At 45.8% G+C, this 27,395-nt stretch overlaps 1 long non-coding RNA gene across 2 annotated transcripts in view; it reads left to right on the top strand.

The window, feature by feature from the left end:
* Positions 1-1,136: 1,136 nt before the first annotated feature.
* Positions 1,137-27,395, top strand: part of LOC128149472 (uncharacterized) — a 94,081-nt gene continuing 67,822 nt past the window's right edge. Inside the window, exons 1-3 of one of the 2 annotated variants that reach the window (XR_008237643.1) lie at positions 1,137-2,421; positions 3,670-3,790; positions 4,445-4,488. This is a non-coding gene — a long non-coding RNA (uncharacterized LOC128149472). Of the gene's footprint in view, positions 2,422-3,669; positions 3,791-4,444; positions 4,489-23,960; positions 24,016-27,395 lie in introns of those variants that run through there. The other variant, XR_008237644.1, reaches the window with a different exon arrangement.

The raw sequence follows: 27,395 nt of genomic DNA on the forward strand, positions 1-27,395 counted from the left end.
GCTTGCCTACCTAAAGAGCGGTAGACGTCAGCGCAGTGTAGCTGTAAGAACGAGCTCCCCGTCCCCAGGTGCACGCTGGGCGTGCAGTTACCTGCTCGTCCCTGCGCCAGGAGTTCTCCAGGTGAGTCCCTGACTGAAAGACACTTCTCCTCTGGGTCCTTACATTGCAATATTTACTGGAACCTATTATATGGTTAATATCTGCAAAGCTTGTGATTTCATTGTTTGATACAATTTTATTCAGTCAAGCTGCTTCATTGCATAAAGGTCTTGGTATTTAATATTTAATAGCATAAATCCCACGTGAGTCCTAGGCAGAGGATGAAAATTACATTTCAGATTAATGTGCACTCAAAGCCTGCTCTTGTTTCTTTCTGCTTTTAAAGGCCAGCAGCCATTTTCAAGCATAATACCAGCTTCCAGAGATGATGTCCGTATTCTCCTCTTTCAAAATGACTAGTTATGATCAAAAGATACGTGGTAGGAACGGTTCCTGTGCTGAAACAGAGAGCAAGCGGGAAGCCCGTTTCTGGTGGCATTGGCAATGTGAAGAAAGACGCTGATCCACGCTTCTGCAGTCGGGGCTTTCCCCTCCCCGGAGCCACGCTGCGCAGGGGGACGGTGCCGCGCACCTGCACCGCGCCTGGTGTCGCGGGGACACGGCCCGTTGCAAAGGTGCCCGGTTACTAGTAACGCGAAGAGCTAATTAGGAGGATAACGGCGTGACCGCGGTCCCGGATGGGTGGACTGAGCGCAGAGTCAGCAAGGTGCTTGCGCGGCAGCGTCTGAGCAGGAGCGAGGAGTCTCCGGACGGCGCGGTTAGCCCAGGGTGATGCCCTCCCGGGGACGGGGAGCGGCCAGCTCTGCGTCACACCTCACTGGTATTTTTGCGCAAATGAATCTTATGATGATGTCAAAGAAACATGTTTCAACAGGCTTGTGGCTCTTGCCACTGAGGGCCAGGGAGCTTCTGGGACTGTGGCTTTTGAGTAACGTGGTCCAGCTCTTCAGCAAATCTTCAGTTATTACAAGCATTATAATGTGTATGACTTTGGTGGAGATACTCAGCTTGCTCTGTTTTGGGGGACAGGTCAAACACTGGCATTGAAGTATGCCATTTTTTCTGAAAATGTGGGTCAAAATTTTTCTTTCTCCTGTAGAGGTGAAGGCAGTTACCTCCAGCTGGGTGTCCTGTGTACCACGGTCATTTCAGCACAGACACCTGGGATCCGCACAGTCTTTTATCGCTCCTTCGTGCTGGCAGAGTGCGACAAAGGATGCCCGCGGCAGTGTCCACAGCGGTGCCCGGCGGAGCCCTCCTGCAGAGCTTGGGGTCTCCCGTGGTGCCTCAGCCTGCTGGCACCAGCACAGTACAGCTAAGGACGCGCAGCAGCAGGTTTCAAACATCATGTATCTCGGTCTGGGGCAATAATCAACAGGTCTTGGGTACTTACCCAAGTAATGGGTTTGCAGCAGTGCTTTTCCAGACTAGGTTTTCAGAGCATCATCAGCATCCATCAGATTTGGCCAGATTTTCAGAGGATTTCAGCATGCAGCACATACCTGGTATTTCATGTTCTTTTACAGATTTGGCTGTTTATATTGCTGCTTTCATGGGAGCTGAACTCAGCAGTGACTGCTTACGTCTGACCCCAGACAGTTACTCATCAAAACATGCTATACACTTACAAATTAAATGCTATTTTAAAGCCCAGTCTGGCAAACATTCAGCAGCCAGTTTGGTACTTATCACTAGGATTATCCTAAGTGCCTTCAAGATCACTTCCTGAGTAAGTTTTATTTATATGTTGTGAATAACTGTTTGCATCCAGGCCAGGCGGAATTTCTCCTCTTAGTTCCTCCTCTTAGAGGAGCGGCAGGAACGACTGTACTCTCTCTGTGCTGCTCTGAAAGCCCGAAGTGCTCCAAAAGGAAGGTCGGACAAAGCGTTTCTTCACATTAATTCCTTTGAGTGGCATTTAGACTTAGCCAAGTGTGTTACAGACTTTTATTACAATAGCAAAGTCAGTGCTGGGAAGTTTTGCTCTTGCATGGTTTGTAGCTCTGGCACTACGGAGACCTTTTAAGAGCACGGGAGCTGCTGAAAAGAATTACCTTGAGGTACTCTGGGGCCTCTTTCTGCTGTAATTCTGCCATCTCCTCCAGCGGTGGGGAATTAACCACGGCTCCCCGAGTGCTGCCACATTTGCTGCCAGCCGATGCCGTCTCCCTCTGGGCCAGCAGGTTACAGCACCGGTTAGCTCGCGCGGACACAAACCCTTGGAAAGGCGACGGGACGGGACGGGACAGCAGGAGAGTAAAGCTTCGGTGTACGCCTGGCGCAAGTGCAGGAAATGTAGCGCATTCTGCTGCAGCAAAGGCTCCTCTGCCCCCTCCGGACCTGGGTGACGCTGGCCTAAAGTATCCTTCCTGGGAAGATCCCTGTGGAGCGTTACGGTTATAGCTGTGGCTGCAGAATACTAATCTCACAAACACTTTATGAAACAAAGTGATGATAATTTCTTTAGTTTCTCTCTGATGAGTTTTAGCACATATTATTTCCTTTTTGTTTCTGCTGGGATAAGGTTTGAGACAGAAATCTGCACCTAAATTTTTTGTTCTTGAGACATAGCAGCCAAAAATATGTTCAACTTACCAAACAGTTCGTAGACCCACACCAAAACTAGCAATAGGCATTGTCCCTGAGATGTAATTTTCTATAGCCTCAGTGAAACTGGGATATATATACACATATATAACATTTCAGATTATGTAATTCCACCATCTGCTGCTTTACATAAACAGTGCTCATATTCCACCTCTGCTTCTTTACATAATGGTGTCCCCCATATGAATCATTGCTTATGTGCAACATGGGGCAGCTGATGAAGGATGGGCTATACTTTTTGTTCTCCTCTAAATGCTCGCTCTTTCTAGTGAGGTAGAGGTGGAGAACTTGCAGAGCAGAAACACCATGTACTGTAACATTGCCCATTTGTTTCCCACTTACTGTCTTTGTTCCTACATATGCAAACCAGGCAGGTTGTGTTTACTTTGATAAGCAACTTTACTGCAGGGTCAAGTAGAAAGAGAAGATTGGCAGGAAAGGAGCAAATCTTCCTTAAACAAAAATGTCTGCAATAATTAGCAAATGTGGCAAGAAAGAGTTGATAAACAAGTAAAAGGTGAGAAGTGAAAGGTAAGCTTCAGGGCAATTCATTAAGATAGTAAATGAAGAGCAAACCAAAATTTCTGCAGGCATTTAGCAGATGGGAGGGTATTCTGGGAGCATGGCATTTGTTCAAGCAGTGAGTAAAAGCTAGAAATACATGGATTCAGGACCATTTTTTAAAGGAATCTTCAGTTTATTTTTCAGAAACAAACCATGAGGAAGGCAAGGCAGTGTTTTATGTTTTCTTTGCCTGCATTTGTATTTCTGCTGTTCAGGGAGCCTAAAAAAAGGAAAGCCTGCTTTTCAAAATCAGAGACGCCACACCCAACTCTGCTTTTCAATTACGGGTGCCAATGTGTTGATTTAATTAACCTGCAGTGCAGCACACATGCAACTGATGTGGTTTGGGATCTAACTTGTATCCTGCTGTGGAGCTGAGTCCTACTCCCTATCTTCTTCTACTACTACCTTCTTCTCCTACTACCCGTATCTTCCAGGGGGTTTCTTCCCACCTATCTTCAGTCCCCAGAAGGCAGCCAACTACTCCTGCTGGTGACTTAGGCTCTTTCTGTAGCAGAGAAATTGGGAGGCACCTCTGGAGGCCAAGTCAAAGCTCAGGTGGGCTCCATCACCGTTTATGACTGTCAGGGTCAACAGGGTAATTGCCTTACGTGAGTCACTCCAGGAGGGGGGTGGATTAGGAGGTGAATAAAATGCAGGGAGGTGACTCTCACTCAGCCTTTCTCCTTGTGTGTCCTGGGTTTCTGGAGCTGGCTGGGCCTATGTGAGAGATCTGGGTAACTGCAACTGAAAATGGGCTTCTTATTGATGAAGGGGCTCTGCTTCATGGGGGGGGGGGGGGTGCTGCCTGGCACCATTTAAAGCTCTTCTGAAGACTCCTAAAAGACTCAGCCCCAGGCTGTCTTCAGCGCTTCCTTGCTTTTAACCCCAGGAGAAAACCTGCTTTAATGACTATGTCATCATCCCAGTTTATAGTCTTTTAAGGACTGAAACGTACTTGACTCCTTGGGGTGGGCTGCTTTCTAATAGTTACTGTTAGGGGTTTTTCGGGGGGGAAGGGGTTGGAAGTGCTCCACAGAGGCAGGACTGCCTTCCATATGTTCAATTCTTGGTGGTTTTATTTTTGATTAGGAGCAAGGGACTGATATATGTTATGAGGAAGTGATGAATTACCTGGCACGTCTGGAGCACTGGGGATTTTCTCACATCAGGATGATGGTGATTGATTTTTCTTTCCTTTTATTTTTTTAGATCTGCAGCAGAGGAATTTCTTGATGCCTGATTGCAGCCAACAGGTAAGCTGTGGAACTGGCTCACTGGTGACTGTGATAGGCCTTCCTATCTCCATTAAAATTTAGACTTCAGTGGCTTGCTGAAGACATGCTGTCAGGATGATGAAGATGGTGAGATTATTAAATGAGGACATCTTCTGCTTGCTAAATTGCTTTAATCTCACAGGAGGCTATATTAGTTCATATTGGCCACCCCTTTGTAGGGGCTAGAGGAGAAAGCAAAGAAACAAAGAGCGAGGAGAGGGACTGCAAAAATGCAGCAGTGTTTGTTTTCCTGAAAAGCTGTGGTAGAGCCCAGGAAGGAAGGTGGGAACTGGACCTTGCTCTGCCTGTACTGCTGGCACAGTGCTGGTCAGAGAGGAGGCAAAGATGGATTTAATTGATCCCAGCATGTGCTGGTTCCAGAGGACTATTATTAGCTTTGGTGTGTGTGAAGCACAGCACATCTGGTGTCTTGTCCCTTGCTGGCCATGGAAATGATGAAGTTATTCTGCATCAGGCTGCTTTTTCCTGTGCTCTCTTATGTTGGCTTATATCCTGCACCAAGGGAGAAGAGGGCTGGAATTTGGATCCTAAACTTGAGTATCTGTTTCTCTGGAAACTAGACTTCAGTTGCAATTTATATAAAATCGCTCTTTTCAAAAAGAAATTATGGAACTGGTTTGGACTAATTACAGAGTCATTCATAGTGTGATAGCATGTCTTGAAATCCCATGCACTCCCATTTGTTATCAGCTGGGGAGGTGGAGGGGGGAAGGGGGCAGAAAATACTGAAAGGAGCAGAAATTAGGGAGGAGGGTGCTGAAAAAGGAATGAAGCAAAACAGGAGAAGGGGAGAGATCCACGTGAGGAGCAACCAATACAGAAAATGCAGCTGTCCTCAGATAACATTCATTACGAGTGAGAAGGCATATACCTACATTCCCAAAATGAAGTAGGAAATAGTCTGTGAGCTATTGGTGATTTCTGTTATGTTTACTAGTTGCTTGCTGAATTAAGTCCTGTTGGATGTCACCACGAAAAGGATGGTAGTAAGAGCTGTAATTTGATTGTAAGCATCTAAGGCACGATTGCTGTGCTAATACATAAGAAAGGTATGCTGGAAGAGAGCGACTTCTTGTGTCACCAGGTAGGAGTTGCTTTGCAGACCATTCACTTAGGAATGGTCACTGCTCCTGAGAGGTATACATGTTTTGTAGGGTAAATGCTTTCTTGTGAGTGAACTTCTGTGAGTGGCATAAAAGTAGCAACTGAACAGAGAGAAATATTCAATGTCAAGGTAAGTCTGGACTGCTGTCATACTCTGTGGGTGTAATTAGTCCAGCAGTCACTCTCACAGAGCTGTGAAATGCTGGTTTTCCCAGAGGTTTGTCATTCCTTGGTATTGTAATCTTCAGAAAGCAAGATACCTTTTTTCAGTCTTATTCGGCACAACCCATGGGTCAGTAAAGTACAGCTCGGACTTCCTGCACAGATAAACTGCTGGCACTTGGGATGTGCCTGATCAAGCTGATTAGGGACACGCAAAAGCACAGTGACTTGGTGGATGTTTTTATCCAGCTTAGACTTGGTGTGCATTGAAGCTTTCCAGTGTGGTTTCCTTGAAATCCAGCATGATTTCCAGGTTTTCTGAATTACCTCTAATTTCTCTTCCAGTAGATCTAGCTATGCTGGCAGGGCCATATGCCACCCCAAAGGCCCTGTATCCCCACTGGGGAAAGCAGCTGTGGTTCTTGTCCGAGGGATATCCTGAAACCCCTCGGAGCAGGGCCACACCACCCTCCTCGGTCAGGCGTGTCACTGCTGTGGGCAGATGCCCACAGCCTGTGCTGACCTGCAGGGCGATACCTGGGTGCCTCAGACCACTTCTGGCATGCCTTCGGCATGAGGTCCCAGGTCTGGTCTCTTCCTGCTTGGGGAGCTGTTGTCACTCAACAAAATACTTCACAGTCCAAGAACTTGCTGCTGGAGGAAACCAGAGGGGTGACAACCTTTCCCATCTTCTTCATTTTAACTGTTTAAGAAAGCCTAACTGAATTCAAAGCAGGCATGCCAGCTGCCCACAGGTGACAATGTGGTCCCATTGCTCTTCCTTTTCCCTAGTGTCTATACAATTAAAAAAAAAAAAAAAAACCAACAACACAAAAAAACCACCAAAAATAAACTACACAACACTGAATAACCTTCTATAACTAGGCTGGAGTTAATCAAGCTGAATTTTTTAAGATCTTTGCAACCAAATGAGCTGATTTCTTCCAGTAGAAAGAAACTTAGTTTATTATCTGATTTTAAAAGCTTGAATAATTTTAGCCGTTGACTTTATTGTCAGCCAAAAGAACTATGTCAATTATTATCTCTAATAACTTTAGAGGACATCTTTAAAGTTCTTTTCCATGAATCCTACTTCAAATGCTACTGCAGAGATGAAAGGAACAAGCTTAACCCAATGAATAACTGATAAACCAGAAATATCACTGCCTTGCCTCGAAACATCACAGATCAGAGCTTGTCCCTTGAATATAATCATAGTGTATGCTATCTCTGGCCTTTATTGGAAGCGAAGCTCTTTTATGATATTCTGTCATTTATGACAGTTCCTCCAGAGAGTTCATTAGGATGAACATTAATGTGGCTGAATCTAGGAAACTGCTTTTCCTGACATAATGCCAACATATATTACAATACTGTGCCAATGCAGTGGGGGAGCTTTATGGTTGTTTAATGCGTGTGTGTGTGTGTTGCAAATTGCATCACTTTTTAACTCTCTCTGTAAAGCGGTATCTTTTTTCTGGATTGCCACCACTATAAATATATGTAACGGGGTGCCTGAACAGCTGTTTTGTTCAGCAGTTATCTATGATGATTATGTATTCATAGGTTAGAGTTTCCAGCACTGGAGATCTGCAATTAATCTGTACTGTGCTTCAAACCGTCAGTGAGCACTTGGGTTTTTCCCTACTTTATTGGCATTTCTTAGAGTTCCTTGTACATAAAAATCTGTATTGGGAATTGAGGCAAAGGAAAGAAGTAATGGCAAAGAAATAGCTGATGATTTGCCCCTTCTCCACCTGTTTCCACACAGCTGCATTGTGCAGGATTAGCTAACTTTGAGTCCAAAGTCGGGTCACTCCTTTCAAGCACAGTCATGGTGGAGTGTGCAAGGCCAGTGGGATTGGTCACTATGGGTTAGCTGCTTCCATGAGTGTGGAGTGAGGGAGTGTGTATGTTTTTCAAAACAAAAAAACAACCCCAAGAACCACCCCCACATGTTTCTGTCAAAGGGTTTCATATATCTTGTTATGAAATGAAACTTTGTTGAATGCCCTTGCTACTGATTTTTTTTTTTTTCTTTTAAGAAAGCTATTGCCTTGTCTGGTGACAAAGGACAGGACAGACATAAAAGAACTGAACTGAGGGGGGTGGGGGGAGGATAAGATCTAGCTAATGTTTTCTGGAGAAGTAAAAGAGCATCATACAAAACTGCTAGAGAAAAATAGGCACATGGGCAAAAAAGAGACACTAATAAACATCTGTAAGCCAAAGCAACAACATTAAAGGTTTAAAAAAAAAAAAAAAACAAACAAAACCAGGCTAAAACATGAGGCCGTAGAAAAGGTGACTGAACATAACAGACACTTCTGAAATCCCAGCAGAATGACCAGAATACCAGAGACCAACTCTTTGGAGTAAGGGAAAGACATCTTATCTTGCTGAGTTCACGCAGGGATGGCCCAAGTCCATTTCTTCTGCTTTCCCACCCTGTTTCATGCCCCAAACTTGATATGGTGGGATGGGTAAATACAGAAAAGGACTAGTTTCTTAACTGGGGTCACCTGCTGAATATCCATGGGGTCATAAGTATATTTCTAGGGTCCAGGCAATGATGCAATGCTACATAAGCATATGCTGTAATATCACTTGACTACTTTAAGGAGGTAGCTGGGAGAGCATTATAAAATGCTGTTATTAAGGGATTAAAAGGTTAGTTTTATGACTGGGCATTCTTCTACAAGATATGGGTGTCAAAACGGCAACACAAAAATAGAATATCATGTTGGTAATGCAAAATATGTCACTAAGTGCATGCAGGCATCAATTTGTTGGCTTCGCAGTATCACTGACAGCTGTATTCCATAGAAGTCTACATTTGATGTCATCATCCAGTACCACCAAAACTATCAAGACAGTGTGTGTGGGAGCACCTATATTTATTTCATATATTGTGTTGTGTGGATGAGTGGATATCCTACGTGGTTTAGGACGAATGTTGTTACCTGCATGTAAATATCCAGCATGTGCGTGAGAACACTAGACTGAACTCTGTGTAACAAAGGCTTTTTACATCATTCTGATCCACTGAAAAGAGGGGCAAAGAGTTCCTAAAATGTCCGCGTATCAGACTTACGGCAGAGCAGCTTAAAGTGCCTGTCCTGTAAATAAGAGCCATGCTTTCTATGTCCCGTTTATCCTGCAGGGAGGTGTTAGAGGAGGAGGAAGGTTGTCAATGCAAACTGGAGTTTGCCCAACATGTGGGGTAGACACCATCCCCATGTGTAGTTTAAACTAACTCACCAGAACTGTGGGGCTGACGCCCTGCATGACTCCTCTGCTGCTACTACTGACAGAAAAGTAATTTCCACTGGTGGGAGCAAATGACAAAACTGGAGGTGGGGAGAGCTGACCCTGCACCTGAGCGGTATTCTGCTGTTGGCTTTGGCGACTTACTGGTGTTATTCTGCTGTTGGCTTTGGCGACTTACTGGTGCTTTACGGTGGTAGGAGCAAAATCGAGCTGAGGCTCATCACCTATTCCTTGCACGCTGAGTTCAGATGGAGAACGCTGGAGCTGTAAACTGCCTCATGCTTTTTCCCGTCGCCTTATTCTAATCTCCTTTCTGGGTCAATTCCCAGGTAAGAGAGCCATGCCATTACATTTTTAATTGTTTTCAGCTCAGTCTTCTGAATTGCCAGCGAGGGGCTGGCAGAGCCGACAGGACATGCTGTAATGCATTGTGTACAAGCATCTTATCTGGTTGGCGCTGCCGTGGGTACCGTGCTTAGGAGACTTCCACAAATATGGGCATTTATCTTAGTCAGCCATAATGAACTGTGTCTGCCAGACAGGGAGAGGACAGCTGTAGTGGATCCAAATCAGCTCGGTCTCTGTCAGAGGTTGCCTGCCCTGTGGGCTGGGACGGAGGGGATCCTAAGGATCTGAGTCAGGAAGCTTGGCTAACAGGCAGGAATACGGTTTTGAGGAAAGACCTTCAGGGCTGGTGAGTGAGTTGCTGGGTTCCATGTGAGATGAACTTGGAGGCCCGGTAGCTTTGGGGAGGGCAGGGAACCCCAGGAACATCCATTCAAGGTTCATCAAGTTCGGATCAATAAAGCAAGGCATTACAAACTGCTGATCGCTGCTGAGAAGCTGGGGTCCTGATACCTGTGTGATGGGAGGAGATCTAGTGCAGCAAGTCACATAGGGTCGCCCAAGAATTGGGATTGGAACATGGAACTGGGAGAGAAAACCTACAAATCCTGCTGGAGGTGTGAACCTGGGGCAATAGGATCATCCCTGACCGACATCACAGGGAATACACAGCTCATAAGGACAGCCCCTGCTTTGAAGTGATTGTGGTTTGAAGGGAGGCAGAGCAGCTGTGAAATGGGAATTTTAATAGATGGGGAAGTGAAAATTGGGAAGGCTTGGCTTTTCTGCCTGTATTGGGCAGAGCTGGGAGCTGAGACTTGGTTTCCTGCCACCCAAGGCCAGTCTCTGCAGGCAGTCTGGTTCACAGGGAGGTGTCAGGAGGAGAGCACTGCACGTGAACCATTCTTCACAAGCATGCCTCGCTTTACCAAATGAAAGCTCCCCAGTTGTGTACGACTTCAGCCTGCACCTGTCTGGCAGCGTCTTGAGGAGGTCTGCGTATTCCCATCTACCCCAGGTCTGGGATTTTTTTTTTATTCTGTAGGCATCAAAAATGCCCAAGCAGTGGCCTGACATTTTACTGCCTTCTGAAGTCTTAATAGACCCCCTGGGCTGGAGCCGGGCTGGCTGTGGGCTTCATCACCTGCAGAGCTCTGGGGCACTGCGGTCGGCCGTGCCGCAGGCAAGGGCATCCCGCGGTGATGCCGCTGCTCGGGGCTGGCGTGGAAACCCCGCTGCTGGCACTGCCTCCCAGGGCTGCCTGTCCCTTCGCTCCCTGCAGCTCCTTGCTTTCAAGAGAGCGTGCGAAAGCCCCCATGCCCGTTTCTGGCCCATGCTGGCTCCCAGAGGTGGCCGGTGCCCAGCACCAAGGCTGCAGGAGCCGGTGCGGGTGTTGCTGCAAGGAATCGTGCTGGGCTGGGGGGCACGGCCAGGTCTGTCCCTGCATTTTGGTGCTGGTGCGGAGAAAGAAAAGGAAGATAAAGCTTTGTTTTCTAACTGCCCTCTGCAGCGCTTCTGAGTTGATCGAATAGATTTTTTTTTTGCTCCTTCAAGTCTAACGATGTCAGAAAGAGGCAGCCAGGTTATGACTCTATTCTTAATAATTAGGAAGATTGGTATAAGGACTGTAGAGAGGTTTCCAAATGATTTTTAACAGCTAGTTATTTCCTTGAACAGCCTAGATTAGTATCCCATATAGCTGATGAATATGCTGGAGTGACTGGATTGATTGATAGTAATTTTAGGACGTGACCAGGAATTCAATTAACTTTTGAAAAAATGTTTAAACAAACAGCTTAAACAGTTGGTTTTGCGGGGGTTTAGCAGCCTTGAAATTTTGTTCCAGTTTGGAACAAAACCACCACCCCACCCACCCCACCCCCAATTTACTGGGCTATTAATGTTTTTAAATTATTTTGCTTTGCTGTGGTAAAATCATTCTGTTCAACTAAATCAGTGCTTCTTTATATTGTATTTTAAATTAATATTGATATCCGTACAGCACATAGTACTATTTTGTACCATCCTGTGTTCTCTAATGATTTGAATGATAACTAACAGCACAATTAACTTCAAAATCAGAAACTGTTTGAAAGCCAGCCCCCTCCAAGTCTCCTCTCCAATACAGTCAGAAGAATTTGACAGATTCAAGGTACTGTGTTTGTAGGGTTTTGTTCAAAACACATTTCTTTTTAATCAGCGCTAGCCCGGGCACACAGTTTTGTTTCCAGCAAGACATCATTTTCCAGCAGAAAAACATTGCTTTTCACGGTGGCGATCAGCTGTAGCTTGCCTCTTTCAGTGCTGGCACCAGGTTTCAGTGCAGGTTGCGGCGTGCGTGGTGTCGAGGCGGGCGCAGACCTGCGTGGCCATCGCCTTGCGGGGCGCATAGGGCAGCGATGCCTGGTGAGTCCTGGACCCCCGCCAGCGCCGCTGACCCCCTGTCCCAGCTGCCACAGTGCGGTGGGAGTAACCTTCAGCTCTCGGATAACAAGCAGTGGTGGCTGGCTTCACGGGCTCAGCGCTGGAAAGGCAGCTCGCTCGGGCTCCTCTCTGTGCCAAGCGCTTGGCAGCGGTGGCACTGCGGATGCACACGTGTAAGTGTAATTTGCACGCTGTCAGTGCCAGCTGCCAAGCTGGAGGGAGGAGGAGGAGAGAGACAGCCCTGAATTTCCCAGCGTAAATGTCATCGCTATCGGCAAACTGAGCCTGCTGCTTGTTGCCCCACAATGCCAGAGGGCTGCTTAAAATGGGGTGGGGGAAGAGGGAGAAAGAGGAAAAAGAAAAGAATAAAGAAACTTTATCAGTTAATTGGTGAAAGCCTTTCTCTTTGACTGTATTTGTTTTGACAAGAGCCTCCCCTTCTTCCCTGGAGTGCTCTGGCAAGTGAAACTCTTGCAAATAAAGCAAAGGATCTGCTGAATGCACAACCATGCATAATTTAGTAATGCTGGAGCCTTCTGCACATCTCATCACAAACTTGCATTCAGTAAGTGCTAACACAACTCCTTTGTGGGTAGGGATTTCTGTGTGTTTCTTCTTTTTTGGTAAGATTTGGACATCAGACCCCTGCCAGGAATTAAAAATTGACTGTCAGGAAGCTTGTTGGGAAGGCTAACATTTAACAGACATATCCATTCATACATACATGCATTTAATATAAAGAAATGTTTGTGAATTCTTGAGTGGGTTGACTTTGAAGGATGGTATGAATAAATAATGGAAGACTAGGTTTTCCTTGAATTCACACTATTCACCCATAAGTCATAAAAACAAACTTGATGCTAGAGAAAATAGCTTGGGCTGGGGAAAAAGGCAACTCTTCTTTCATTCTAAGGAAAAAACAAATGTTTTATGTCTCTGGACTAGATGTTTGAGAGGAAAAAGCCATAACTCTGTAACTTGGGTGTGTCTATCCCCATCAGGTAGATGTTTCATCCAGGGAAGAAGACAAAAAAATGATTAAAACTAGTGTTAATATTTACTTGGACTAATAGAATGTTGTGCAACATCACCTGAATTAAAATCAAGATTGTAATTAGTAGGTGGTTCATCCTGTTCTAACAATGCAGAATAATTAATTCTTCTTTTTCTCTCCACAAATAGTAATTAAAGAGAAATATTACATAGCTGCACCTGTTTTTCATTATACGGTTGCCACAGTGAGTAAACCAAATCTTTTATTGATGAGAACAGCCGTAAGTTTGAAAACTGAGTGAAGAGCATGAAAACCCCTCTGAGGTTCCCTAGAGACATGTGAGAAATCTGAAATTATTAAAACATATGGTGGCACATACTGATTATCAACAGTTCCTACTGCAGTTGTGAGCCCTAATTTCTCTTTGACTTCCAGCTTTTCTAAGTATTCTCAACTTGGTTGGTTATCCCCCCTTCCTTTAGTAAATCTCTTGTGACAGGGAATCAACACAACATTGCTTAAAAGAAGACTGTTGCACGTTGTTTCCCATCCACCTTTCTCAATGTTTTTGCTTGATGATAAGGTATCTTTTTTATTTTGATAGCCTAAGAAGTGATGTGCTTGGAGGAAATACGAACAGCATAGAGATGGCTTCTTTCTTGTGTCCATGCTTATTTGTGAGGTGAGGAGCCGGTCACAGGAGGCAGTTGGAGAAGTGGTCAGTAGGTTCAGATTACTGCCTTCTCCAGAATACGCAGATGGTTTGCAGAAGCAAGTAACAGAAAGGTATTCAAGGACAGAGAAATTGTAGAGTCAAAAAAGGTATTGCTTATTGTGATGAAGAGAACCTTAAAGTTGGAGATCTGGCGAGTTGAAAGTGCAAAAGGTAAACTAACAAGGTTATCACCAGCAGTGTGGAGGGGGGGGACTGGTGCCCTGCAGTATGTCCAAAATATTCACTTGAACATTAGTTTGAGAGCAAGGACAGGAAAGGGGAAAGCAATGCTTGAATATAGTTTTAAATAATAGCCATAACGAGTAAAGGTGCTTCTCTGAGGTGGATGACCATTCGTTTGCTTTGAAAGAATATGGAAGATGTTGTTTCAGCAGATACCAACACACATGGGTCTGCGTGCGTTGGCCTATAAACATTCCTCCTGGCCCAGCCTGGTTAGTGAATTTAATTAGTGACTGTGGATACCATCATTATTTCTGGAACTATTAATGGTATTCTGGGAATTTACTAAATACAATTTTTTCCTACTGTTGTTTACATGGTGGCAGCAACTCCAGGTGCTGGGATGGCCGTGCCATCCCGTACACCTCTCTCGTGCTGCGCCAGGTCTTGTTGCAGTGTTTTGGGATGGGTGACTAACACCCTCTCTCCCCAGCAGCAGCGTCGGCTGCTCTTGTCGGACAAGTACTGAAACTGCTGCATTCCCCACCGAGAACAAATCTGAAATTGTTCAAAAGCGATTTTTGTATCATTCCACCAGGGATTTTGATAGGAGATGGCACATATGCCTCTGGCAGGTGGAGGGGCTGCAGTGCTGTTTGTGAGCCGTTATCTCCCTTCATGTGGATGATGGGAGGGCCGTAGCAGTGGGGCTGGGAGAGGAGTGCTGGGGGTCCGACTGGCGAGGGGACCGGGACCCAGAGCAGTGCTCCAGCTGCTGGGGCTGTTTGGTGGTTCTGCTGCTCTTGCTGGACAAGAGGGCAGCAGACCAACTGCTCCCTAGGAAGTCATGGCCAGTTGTGCTTATGAGCAGCAGGCAGTTGTGGAGGTCTAAGTTTGGATTCCCTGAACCTCAGAAAATTTTTTTCCATGCTGGTAGAGACTGAAAATTTCATTGTTTATAACTCAGTTCAAAAGGGCTGGACTCATTTAGCTGATTGATTTTTTTTTTTTTTTTTTTTTTTTGTATAGGTAGGCAAAATTTTAATCTACTGTTCCTTGTTCCCCATGGCATTTTATCTTGCTGCTGTGCTGTGCAAGTTTAACAGAGCTCTTCAGCAATTATCAAGAAAAAGTCCAATCAATGGATTGGATTACTCCAGTGGAGTTGCAGCCTGGGTCTGGGATGATACCGGCCGAGTATCACCTTGTGACTGTAGCTTATCACCTGGTTTGGAGATTAGAGGAGAGCTTTGCTAATATTCGGGTGTGATTTCACAAGAAGATGGGTGAGCTGTGGGGAAAATCTGTCCCCACAGTCCCGGTGCACGCTTGGGTACCCAAGCAGTGCATCACCTCCTTCCCCTCCGTGCACCTTGTGCAGGAGCGAGTGTCATGTTGCTGTTACCATTAATGATCAGAGGCCTCGACAAGGTTTAGGAGGGTTGTTCTGGGTGCCATCCAGCCCAAACCGGGGCACCGCATTGTGCAAAGAGGGTGCTCTGAACCACCCTGAGCTTGCACCGGTCCTCAGTAATCAGGCAGTGGTGGTTAGAGGCTGATCTGTGCGAGAGGCAGCTCCTCTGGGGCTGCGGATGAATCTCCAGCTGTTTATATAATTTTGAATTGTGACAAAGACCGAGAGGTTATACCCAAGCCAATATTTTCCATAGGAAGGTAACAGCAGGCAAAAGCACATGCGGAATTGCACTGCAGACCTCTTGCAAACACTGGCCAAAACTTACCCTGAGAGCAGTGGTCCAGCGGTGCCCCGCACCCTTTCTGTGGGCGAATGTGGCCGGACTGACGGACAGTCCCGCTCCAGAGGATGTTTCTCTGGTGTTCGTTCAGCAGCATCCTCTAAGCCCCATCCCTGTTAGGTGTAAGAGGTGGTTTAAAATCCCGTTTGCCTCAGCAGCCCCCTGAATCACTAGGCTTTATTTTGCTGTGGTTTTAAAAAAATGTTGTTGTGTAGCTGATATTAATACTGAGTGTTTACACTTGATACTATGTTTGGGCCCCAGAGAGAGAGTATATTTGTATGCCTGGTTGATGTATTTATACTGTTTGCCAAGTTCCCCGAGTGCAAGGACATACGCTACCATTCATTGGCCATTATCTGTTGCCATTCTCTTTTTATGCATGCATAAGTATTTACTGATATTGATTAATAATTATTTCTCATAAATAATACATCACTTTGATTCTGTATACGCCACTGAGAACAATGCAGAAATACACCAAAGTGTAATAAATATGGTAGTGAAGTTTGCTCCGTGCCATAGAGCTGCCCCAGGACTTCAGGGCCAGCTGATGGCAGCGCACGAGCGCAGCTTGGCATGGGGCATGTCTCCTGTTGCGCTCGCATCAGCATCGCTGCCCAGAAACTTCTACGTTCAGCCCCCAGCCAAGCTGAAACTGTTGGGTTCTGGGCACTGCTGACACTGCCGTGTGCTTGAGGAGGAAAAACTCTTTCCTCTGCCCCAGCTAGAGAAAACCACGAGGGAGCGTGGCAGCAGATGGCTCTGTCGGCTGCGGGTGCCAGGCTGCGGGGACGCTGGGGATGAAGTGCTCTCACCCACGCCTGTGCCCTGCCGGATCCTGGGACGCGGAGCCGGCAGCCTCAGGAGCGAGGAGCTGAGTCCGCAGCCGAGGTGTGCCAGTGCGGAGCCCAGCTCGCAGCCAGCCCTCGGCCTCCGCCTTCGTATTCAAACCGTTCACCAAGAATGATGGGGCATGGCACGGGCTCAGGTGCAGGCACAGGGGGAGTTTCACCTTCAAGTCGTACCAGGAGGGGAGCTGGCACACAGGGATGGGAGAGTGCTGGGTACCATGGCTGAAATCACATTGCTAACAAGTATTGCCTCTCTGAACAACTTGGGTTACTAATATTAGTAACTTTTTGCCTCAGTAAAATTGGAAGAGTCTCATCAGGTCTCACAGCCCCATTGTACTAATCACAGCATAAGTAAATAACATAAAAGCTAAGCCCTGAGAGAGCCCGTGGTCCTGGGTTTAGTCAACTCAGATGGGAGGGAGGAAAATAACATTAGAGGCGAGCACAACCACAGCTCCTCCATGGGGAAAAGTACGTCATTTTGAAGCAACAAACAGCTGAAACAAAAAACGAATAAACAAAAGAAAGAGAAAAGAAAAAGGAGATGGGATTAGGATAAAAACTCCGTTTTATCAAATCCCAGCTGAACAATGGTATCAGTTTGGGGAATGCTCTGTGGCAGGTGGTTGGCACTGCACCCAGCGCTGGAGCAGGGAAGGGGCCCCGCTTTCCTCAGTGAGCCGTTGCTTGTGTTGAGCTAGGAAATTCTGGAGAAAACAGGCTGTTGCAAATGGCTTTTCAGGGAGTCCACCTCCTCTTACGCTCATAGCTAAATCCTATGCATCCCTGAAAAATGCTTAGCTGATTTATTATTTACCAACAAATCACAGTCAGCCGAGTGCAACCCAGTCCACCACCCCGGTATTTGTTATTGCGGTGCAAACCTTGTCATTTGTTGGAAAAGACAGATGCCAGAATGGTTTGCTTTAGGAAAAAAAATATTTCTGCTAAATGGGACTGCCCTCCTTTCAGTACAAAGGTAGGGCATGGGGGGGCACTAGCCAGAACCTTTCAGACCACAGCGGTGGGGAAGGCTGACCTTTTCTGCAGCGGAGCAGGCTTGATTGCAGGGTCTTTTTTTCTATCCTTTCCTTTGGTGAGAAGACAAAAAGGTGGAGGATTATATGCTAGAGCCAGGATGCTGAGCATTGGGGAGTTCTGATTTTGCCCACGCAGTAATGCTGTTGACCTTTTTTTAACATATGCTTTGATGATCAAAAGGCAATTCCGTTACCAAACAGCACTTGCTACTCTAGATCTCCAAGTGCTTTTTAAAGAGGACAGGAACATGCGCTGTGCCTTACAGCAGAGGCTTGGGGAGCTGGATTAGTGTGAGAAGTCACAATGCAGACCTGAGGCAAAGTGGGGCACTGAGGATGTCCACACTGCAAACGCACAGAAATACCTCCTGGACTGGCGAGTAATATACTATTACAAAAGAGAGTTATTCTTCCTGGCACAACCCAGGTACTATTAGTATGTAGTCATATGCAATAGACAGAGAGGACCATATGTCCCTGCTTTTGGAACCTTCTGTAGTCCCTGTTCTTGGAAACACTTATAAAGTCAATATGCTATTGACAGTCACTGACCCATGTTTGTCACATCAGGTTATCTGCCACACCAACAAGAGCTGGGAGTTTTTCCATTATATTCATTGCTTTTGCAGTGATTTGTGGTGCTTAATCAAAGTTCATGGAACCAAATCAGTTTGTACCAGCTGCATATCTGATCCACTGGCTTTTTGTCTAGGCAAATACAGGCTAATAAACTTTGTTACGCTGAAGAAACGTTAGGTGGTTGTGCTACTACTAAAAACAAAATAATTGCCATTGAATATACATTGGTCTGAAATAAAATGAAGGTTGTCATCTGTTACAGATGATTTTCAGCAGGGTCTGTTTTTTTGCAAAAAACCTTTTCTAGTAAAATACATCACTTCCTCCTTCCTGGTACCCACTTGGGATCAGCCTACGGCCAGGCTGGCATCTTCTTCCCGACTTCTTGCCCAGCTGCTGCGAGCATGGCTCTGGGGTGGCCTTGGACAGGTTTCTTGGTAGCGCAGGGAGCAGCTCAGCAAGCCCAGGCGACCTGCAGGCACACAAGACCCCATCTCTGCTGCCCCTTTTCAAGCCAGAGCAGTTGTCCCCTTTTTGCAGGTAAAATTTCGGCCACCCGGGCTTTCTCTTGGTAATGGTACGATGGAAAGATTTGGTTAGCCTGGATTTCTACTGTTAATTTATCTCCCCTGGTTTCCTGGTGTTTGTGGGTTTGTCCTCATACATTTGTCTTATGTTTTTATACTTGTCCTTAGTAACCTGACCTATTTTCCACTTTTCATGTATTTACTCCCTGTGGCAAAACCCAGAGTCCGCAAGACATCAAAGATAGTGCATATCCTCTTCCAAATTTGTTGTGAAATCATTGTCTGAAGGCAAATGGTAATTTCCACAAAGACTAGGAAAGATTGAGAAAATCCCTGTTTCAGATGGCAGCAACCTCGACTCTGAAATAATTGCTTTCTTTGGCTACTCTTTGCATGAGCTCCTAATGGTTTCTGCTCCTGTAGTTCTTCTGAATCACTTGCTAATAGTTGCAGCATGTCTGATCGCATTATTATTTTGCAAGGGAAAAAGCTGGACAAGACACTTCTGTTTGTGTACAATGCATGTATGATCGTTGTGGCATGCTGTGGCAGGTATGTGATGCTCCAGTTTTGTCTCTGTCCCACGGCCACAGAGGGTGGATCCTGCTGTAGAAGTGGATGTGGACCCCTCGATGTTCCCTTGCCCAACATGAAAAGCATTTTAATGGCTGGGTCCAGTAGGGTAACATTAAGAGTTAAAAGAGTAAGAGGAAATTTTTCTCCAGTGGGAATCTCTTTACATATCTGATGTTATTTAGAAAAAATCCAGAGAGATTCCCCATCTTTAAATAGAGTTACATATTTTATCTATCAAGAGAGAAAGTCTGGTGTGTAATATTATGTAAATAACTTTGGTATGTTGGGTAGCTCTGAGGCTGGCAAAAGAGAAGATATTAAAAAAAAAAGCCAAAGATTTGAATCTCTGGCTGCTTCATATCCTCTTTTGCAGATCCCTGCCTCCTTATGAAATAAAATATATTGTGTAACATACTTAAAGCTATCACAGTTAAATCTAAGTTCAATATCTCTAGTGTCACGCTCCTGTATGTAATTTGGATGCTATATGTTTTTCTAGTTATTACTTAGGAATAATGCTCTACAAAGTCAAGGTGAAAACCAATTGGAAAGTTGCCTTTTTGCAACTTCTAGAGCTTTTTTCTTCTCTTGTTAGTTTAAGTATTTTCCTGCAAGAAAATTGTATTGACTGAATTGCTGTGCTTCTCAGTTATTTCTTGCTTTGTGAATTCATAGCTGTTCCATCTTATCAGGGTGGAAATTTCATTAGGGAAATTTAGAGGGTTTTCCTTTTAATTAAAGGAGGTATCATACTTACTTGGTCAAACTACAGCTGCTAATTCCCAGCTGTCATTGTGGCATTTGTTTAATTAAGAGCAAAATTATCTGCACGACTGGAGAACCATGAGATAGGCTTTTTCAGCATTTGCAGGGTAAGAGCTGTAGCTGGGGTAAATTAGCATCATTCCCCTGCTGTCAGTGGAAAACCAGCACCTTCTACCATCTGAGGCTAGGTTAGAGCAACGGGAGAGGGCGGAAGCAATCGTATGTCTTCCTTGGCCATGAGCTGCCAGTTAAACATCACTAATGATGCTGATAAGGATGTTCTCCGACAGATCTCTTCCTGTCCAAGTTGCGCTGTTCACCTCACTCCCATTCTTCAAGACAAGAACCAGCTGTCTTGCCTTTCTGCAGATATACTTTGCCATACTTCACACTTCATAGTTTATGCTTAACTTTTTTTCTTTTACAGAATTAATATTTAGGGGTTTAGCTTACCCATCCTCTGGGCAGCGAAATCTATGTGACTTACCAATCTTGTTCATGTATGCTTGATTGATTTGTAGACATTAAGGTTCCCATCAAAAATGTATGCATTATGACCAGCTGTGATTTAGTTAATCAGAGAGATAGACTTTGTTATATTAGCTTAGCAAATTGGTACTATGGAGGGGAAAAATCCCCTGATGGAGATAAAACAGATCTTAGACACTAGTCATCATCTTACTGACCTTCAGATGAGTTTGAGTTCTAACCTATTATCATCCCAGCATTAATGAAATATCAGAGATCTCTTTTAGCATCAGGCGGAATTAATGATTATCCAGCAAGGAACAATGTAAGGAATTTTTTTTCTTTATAGGATGTAAGAATGGGTAAGTTGTAAAATTAAGATTAGAATTAGAAGATTCATTATAGCTTGTTGTAATAGTTTTATGATTTAAAAAAAAAATTCAAACTTCTTTTTCATGATGCATACACACAAAACGAGCGATTGGTTGAAATGTTGAATGTGTGACGAAACACAACAAAAACGAGTGACCTGAAAAATGCCCCTTGTGCTTACCTGGCGAGGCGGGCTGTGAAACGGAGCTCCGCGGCGGGGCAAAGGCTCGGAGGCTCCGCAGTCTGTACGATTCTGACTGGCAGAGCGATGGTGGTGGGTGCTAGAGGGCTTTTACCGTTTCCTCTTATTTTCACTGCACTGTTTCTTCACGTAGGGGTGGCACGCTCCTGTCGCTTTTGGGTGTCTGCTGCCTGCTCTGGCAGCAGCACCGGCTGCTCAAGCACCAGATAAAACAGTGCTCAGGAGCTGCGGTGGCCTCGGCTGCGCGGGAGCCGAATCCTTGTCTGCTGGTGACGGTGGCCGTGGCCTGGCCCGGCAGCGGAGGTGCTGCCTGGCAGGGTCCAGACATCGTGTGCTGCTGTTTGGGGGTGGGTGTGCTGCAACAGGGAGAACAGAAAAACCCTTCCCTAGGTCATGTCGGCAGGGACTGCTGAGATTTACTGAACTTCTTTTCCTCCTGTGGAACGTGGAATGCGTTCTGCTTCCTAGAGTAATTTGAGACTTGTAAAAAAAAAAAAAAAAAAATCCTCCTTTTGAAGGGACTCAGGGCATTTTTTGTGCCGTTGTTTTGTCCTGCCAGCCACTTTCTTTCTTCATTTCGTGGTATTGCCCTTGGAAGCTTGTCAGACCACTTCATGCTTGAGCAGGACTGCCACATCGGTTGTGGGATGCTGGCAGAGGTTTGTACCTTCAGTGAGCAGAAACATGGAGCTTTTTTCACTAAACATGGATTACACACTCGCAGTGGTGTGGGAACAGTGGCTCAGAAATCCCTTTCTTACAAATAATAATCTGAGATTTTTCTTAAGGAGCAGCAGTGAAATGCGCCACCATGGAGTAATGAATAGTTGGTCCTAGTGCTCGTAACTCGGATCGGTCTTTGATGTGATGGGTGGGGGGGAGAAGTGTCTGTCTGTATGTATACATTTATATGCATATAAAGAGTAATATTCTGAAGGCCAGCTGACCACATCAGGAAACCCCTACAAAAAACCAAAGGGGACCCCACCTGTGGGGTGGGTGGGCATAGCAGGGGCTGCCTGCGGGGCTGGGGGCGGCAAGTGGCTCGGGGGGCTGGCCCAGCTCTCGCCATGGGTCTGGCAGCGCCCGGTCCTCGTCCTTGCGGGATTAATTTAGGTGCAGGCATGGCTGGTGGGTTTAGCTGGATTAGTCATGACACCAGGAGAGTCTGCAGTGCTAATGAAAGCTGTGTTAAATGGGAAATTCGTAAGTGACCTGAGGTGATGATTTCCCATAATCTTCTCTTTTTTTACTGGATGGATGAAATGGAAAATTGATACGTCTAAAACACATTTTTTTTAAGCCTGCTTCTGAGCAGAATGCTAGATCCACTTGATAATACAGTTGATGTATTGAGTTTGCCCAGACCTTCCTTCTCTGATGTCTGAGTGCATAGTTTGACTTGAAATCCTCTCCAATAAATTCAAGGCTGTAAAACTATAATGGGACCCCAGAGCAACCTCCAGTTTCTTGAACTAAAACATATGTTTTCAGAGATTTTTGGAAGGTATTGATCTTCAGTGTATTTAATGATCATTATTAACGTCAGAATTATGTAGGGGAAAAATGAGAAACAAAAGGGAGGAGGGAGGAACGGGTAACGTTTGCGCTGCTGGAAGAGAAGACTAATTGCTCTTGTAAGAGACTCCCTGGCTCCCAGCGCCTGCCGTCTGATCCAATGCTGCGAGCGCGGTCGGCGGCAGCACAGGCGTCCTGCTCCGCTCGCTGCAGCCGATGCAGGGCTGCTGGGACAGGACCCGCCGTGGGGGCCGGGGACATGCAGGGATGGCGACGGAGCCGCGGGGGCTGCTGTGCCTGAGGGTCCCCTTGGATGCTCTTTCCTCTCTGAGGCGTCACCGTCCCGTTCAGAGGCACAGGAATTTAAGCATACTCCTTCTTCGTAAATGCCAACGTGATGGAAATAGCACAGCAGTGAGAGCTGGGATCCTTGGGGGGCTATCTCCTCCTCCCTTGAGGAGTTTTTAAAGCCTGGAAAGGCACCAACCCATTAAAAATCTCATAACAAAAGGTGAAAAATGTGGATAAAATTTGACCTGTTAACAAAGGATTTAGTCAAACATTTATGTAAATATTTATACTGCACTATACCATTAGCTTTTCCAGTTAATCTGCTTTCTCTGCTAATGGCTCTGAGCAAAATATGTTCCCAGAGTAGTTTACAATAAAAATTAGTGCTGTATCTGGCCTATTACTCTTCTTCCATAAATGATTAAAAAGAGATAGATGCAAAAATCCATTTCTGAGCGGGCTTTTTAGCCCTGACCACTGATCGTTCTTTTCTCTTACAGAAAATAAAACAATTAAAGGATAATAGAAATTGCCAGTTTCTGGGAAGTCTGCTTGGTTCACTTGTCATTTTGCAAGGCAACTTTTATTTGCAAATGGAAAAATCTTAAGAATTTAAAATGTCACTTAGAGCATCTGCAGTTGCCCTGTAGAAGCGTTTGTTCACCTGTCAGCCTTTATAAGCATGTGAACATGGATTTCTTTTACTCCTGGGAAATCTTGTCCAATTCTAACACTTTTCAGTGTGGTTGGCGAAGGGGTAGCCTGAAGTTAAACACAAGAATATATTATTGCATTTGACACTTTTCACAAACATTGTGCTTAGTGTATTTTGAATATTGAACACAAACGACGGGCCCTTCAGCATACTGGATAAACCTGGTTCATGCCAGAAGTCCAATTACTACCAGCAGAGCAACTTCTGGGTGAAATTCTGCTGAGGACCAGCTCTAGGCTTCTGCATTTGAATAATAAGATGCTGCTTCACTTTGCATGTGAAGAAGAGTTGCGGTACTGGACATCTTGACTTTGTGTGGGCTATGTTCAGATGCCTTATAAAGGAAATATTAACAGCCCTTCTGGTTTGTAAACAGCTGTCTCTTACAGCAATACCGAAGATTAAACCTACCGAGGACCAGTGTAAAACTCTTTTGTTTTCCAGATTCTACTCAGTCAGCCGCAATTACTGGTTGAATGGGGGTAAATATTTTTAGAAATGCTGGGGCTTAAAAAACCCCCTGCATCACAAAGCAGCTTTAAATGAAGCATAGTAGCTCCCTGAAAGCCAAGGGTGTTCACCGGGAGGAGACTTGACTGTGGTCACAGGAGACTGGGTGAGGTGAGTGCAGCCGATATGGCTGGGGTGGTAGGACACATCCACATGAGAGAGAGAACCGAGGGACCCCAAAACAAGACATGATGATGTTTCTCCCCTTCCCTTGTCAGCTGGAGGGACCACCAGTGTAAACGCCATAGCATGGTACAGACCCGGTTGAAAGAAAAAGGTGTTGCTCGGTCTGCCTGGAGCTGGAGCATTTGGGAAAGATAAAGACAGGGAATTTGTAGACCTTCAGATTTTGTTCTTATTTGAAATGCTCGATTTTGAAATCTCAAGATAGTCTCAGAAATGTTGCCTTTCCTTCAGCTGTATCCACAGCCCTTGGGTACCACGGGCTCACTCGGCATCAGTTGTGCCATTGTGACCGAGCCTGGATTTTCCCTACGCAAACATCTGCTGCAGACAGAAAGTAGCTTTCAATTAGACCTGTCTTTCCTGCAAAGGTTCAATCTGCCAATCTTAATAGCATGAACACGTACTAAAAACAAATGCTCAGCTGGAGTAGTCACTGAAAGCGAATACAGAAGTCTGTATCTGACCGCAAAAAATGCCCTTATGTGCTGTGTTGGAGGCATCCGCTCAGGAGCCAGATAAACATGTAACTTAGCAACAAAGAACAAATTGTGAGGGTTTGCAGTGAAATGTCAGAGCTCGATCTTTAGATCAACTTGTACCTGCGTGAGCAAATACCCCAATTTGCGGAGCTGAACCCTCCTGCACGCCCCATGCTTGCTGCTGGCATGGGCTGTCTCCTATGGCCCTTGGGCATCCAGTGCCTGTAACTTTGCTGGCTGCTGTTTTCCTGGACTTGTTCCATTGGTTCCACTTTTCCATGGGTCTGATAAAAAGTGATTATGTCCATTTCCTGCCAAAGAGACCCTGTCATGAACAAAAACCTCCGTGTTATTATCCACCTCTTTCTCAAAGTGATAAACAGTATGTTGAGCCTACAGCACTACGCCATATGTCTGCATGAATTCTTATAACAGATGTGCTGAGGCTTGGAAAAACTTACTTTAGATAAGCCAAATAATCTTTTCAATTATCTTTTGCTGAAAATATTGTATTTTTGTAGGCATTCAAGAGCGTTATGGCATAAAATACTAGCCTAATTATCATTATCTTCTCTATTATGTTTGCTGAAATATTCTTTGCAGTTGTCAAATATGTGTCTATTTTGTTATTTGGGAAGGAGTCTTTAGACAGCTGTATATTTTGATTCTCGATCATGTAATTTCATGTATGTATTTGATTGCAAGAAGATGTTATCCAAAAGGATAGCAGCAACAGCTCACACTTGTTTATTAGGATTATTCCATTGTGGCAAGAACAGATTCCTCAGATGGCTCCTGCGGACCAGCGCTTCCCGCCAGCCCGGCTCCCGGGGCCGGCGCGGCGGGTGCTGGTGGGGCTGGGGGCGGCGTTTCCCCTGTCCTGGGGGTCTGCTCGACCCCCGGGGGCCGGGGCGATGCCGTGTGTGGTGTCCTACACAGATCCTGGGGCTCTGCTTAGAGTCAAGCCCGCGATTAGCGAACGAGGCTGTGCCCTTGCTTCAAAGCGTACGCATGCATCTTAGACCCCTTTGAGCTAGCGCTCAGCTCCTGGCAGCGCTGAGCTGATAATGCTGAAATGCAGTTTTTTCCGACAAGTTTGGTAATTAGGTACAAGGCTGATGGAAAATCCCTCCAGCTGCTAATGTTGCAAAACACTATTCGCCTGAAATTAAGACAAATTTTATTGCAACAGGGAGCCAGCAGAGGGGATACATTTACAATTCATCCCGGTTCCCTCCAGAAAATATGTTATTTGGATCTGGCTTGCTGGAGATGTGACAGTGCTCTCTGGCTGCTGAATAACTGTGAGATAGGTGCTGCGAGTGCATGTGTTCATAGTCAAGTGGGGGGGGGTAAAGCATTGTGCTTCGAGCATCGGTATATCCATTTACTTAAATTATCGCTAAACCTAATGTCACCCCGTCTACTCCATTGCATGTTATTGAGTGCTCCAGCTGAGTAATCTCATTAGAATTTGTCTCGTTTTCACCTCCGGCAGCAGCCATGTACACAGCTTCTGAAAAGGTTATTCACACAATATTGCATGACCTTGATGAAAGGCTAATTTGATAAGAATTCAATTTAAAATTCCATTTGTACTGACAAACCAGGATTTTATTGATGTCACAAATTTTCAGCAGTGGAAGCGACATTAGGAGCGAGACTGCATTGTTCGTAGGCCTGAAGGTGGAAAAGGCAGAGGATTTATAGGAACTGCTTTATCAAAGGGTCAGCATACCTTGCAGCAGTTTAGTCTAGATGCTTCAGTAAACTGTTCTTAAGTTTTCTTTCCTTTATTATCTTATTTTTCTTTCCAGTTTACTTAGAGATCTTTGCAGTGGCAGGGACAAAACAGTGGCTGATAAGTAAGGTTGTTTCCCAGCACGTTCCCAAGTGCATTCCCTACTTGCCCTTTCGTCTTTCGGTCTCCGTGAGGTTGAGGCAGCAGGCTGAATAAATAAACAGCATGACTTGCTCTCTCTGAGCGGTGAGTTCATGCCGTGAGCACAGGTCCCCCTTCTCCCTGGCAGAAGCCACGAGGTGGCTGCGAGCGTGCCAGGCTGAGCCAGGCGCGGGGGTCCGGACCCTGCTCGCCGCAGCCGCGCCGAGGATGGGTGCCGGTGTCTGCGCCGCGGCGGCCCGTGCCCAGGGAGGCAGAGTGGCGGCTTTCATCGCCTGTGCCGAAGGGACTGGTGTTGCAGTGGGCTGGCACCAGCCTGCAGTTACAGCCGGGGCCGCGGGGCACTCAGCACCGCCCGTCCCCTCCCCAGCTGCCAGCAGCAAGGAAGAACTCTGAGGCGTCAAACCGGAGAATGGTTTTGGTGCAAAGGTCTCAGGTTCTTGAAAGCTTGTCCAGTTTTCCCAGCTGTGTCTGTGGCTCTGAGAAGGGACGCTGCCTCTCCCTGAGCCTCGTTTCTTGTGCAGGTCATCGATAACAGGGCCAGATTTAGACCCACAATTCTTTAATCCTGTTCCTGTGCTGAAATCACAAACTTCATTGTCTTGTAGTCCTTTTCCATTGCCTTTTGTATCACATCTTGGATCTCAGACCTATTTCGGATGACGCCCTCCTTGGAGAGGGGACTTGGAGGGAGCAACCGAGGGCAGCGAGAGTCCAAGCCTCTGCGCTGCTGCCGCCGGCGTTGGCAGAGCCTGGGCAGAAGCCAGCACAGGGGGTCAGGCTGCTCCTGTTATTTTTGGAGGCCATTTGAGCTGTGTTACAGGGGATGCCCGTGGGAAGAGAGAGGTGTAATCAGGAGCGTGCCCGAACAGGCACCCGTGGAGGTCACAGAGCAGTGGGACAGGTCGGGTGCTGTGGCAAAGGAC

Source organism: Harpia harpyja, chromosome 12, assembly GCF_026419915.1.
Source record: "Harpia harpyja isolate bHarHar1 chromosome 12, bHarHar1 primary haplotype, whole genome shotgun sequence".
NCBI classification, from domain to species: Eukaryota; Metazoa; Chordata; class Aves; order Accipitriformes; family Accipitridae; genus Harpia; species Harpia harpyja.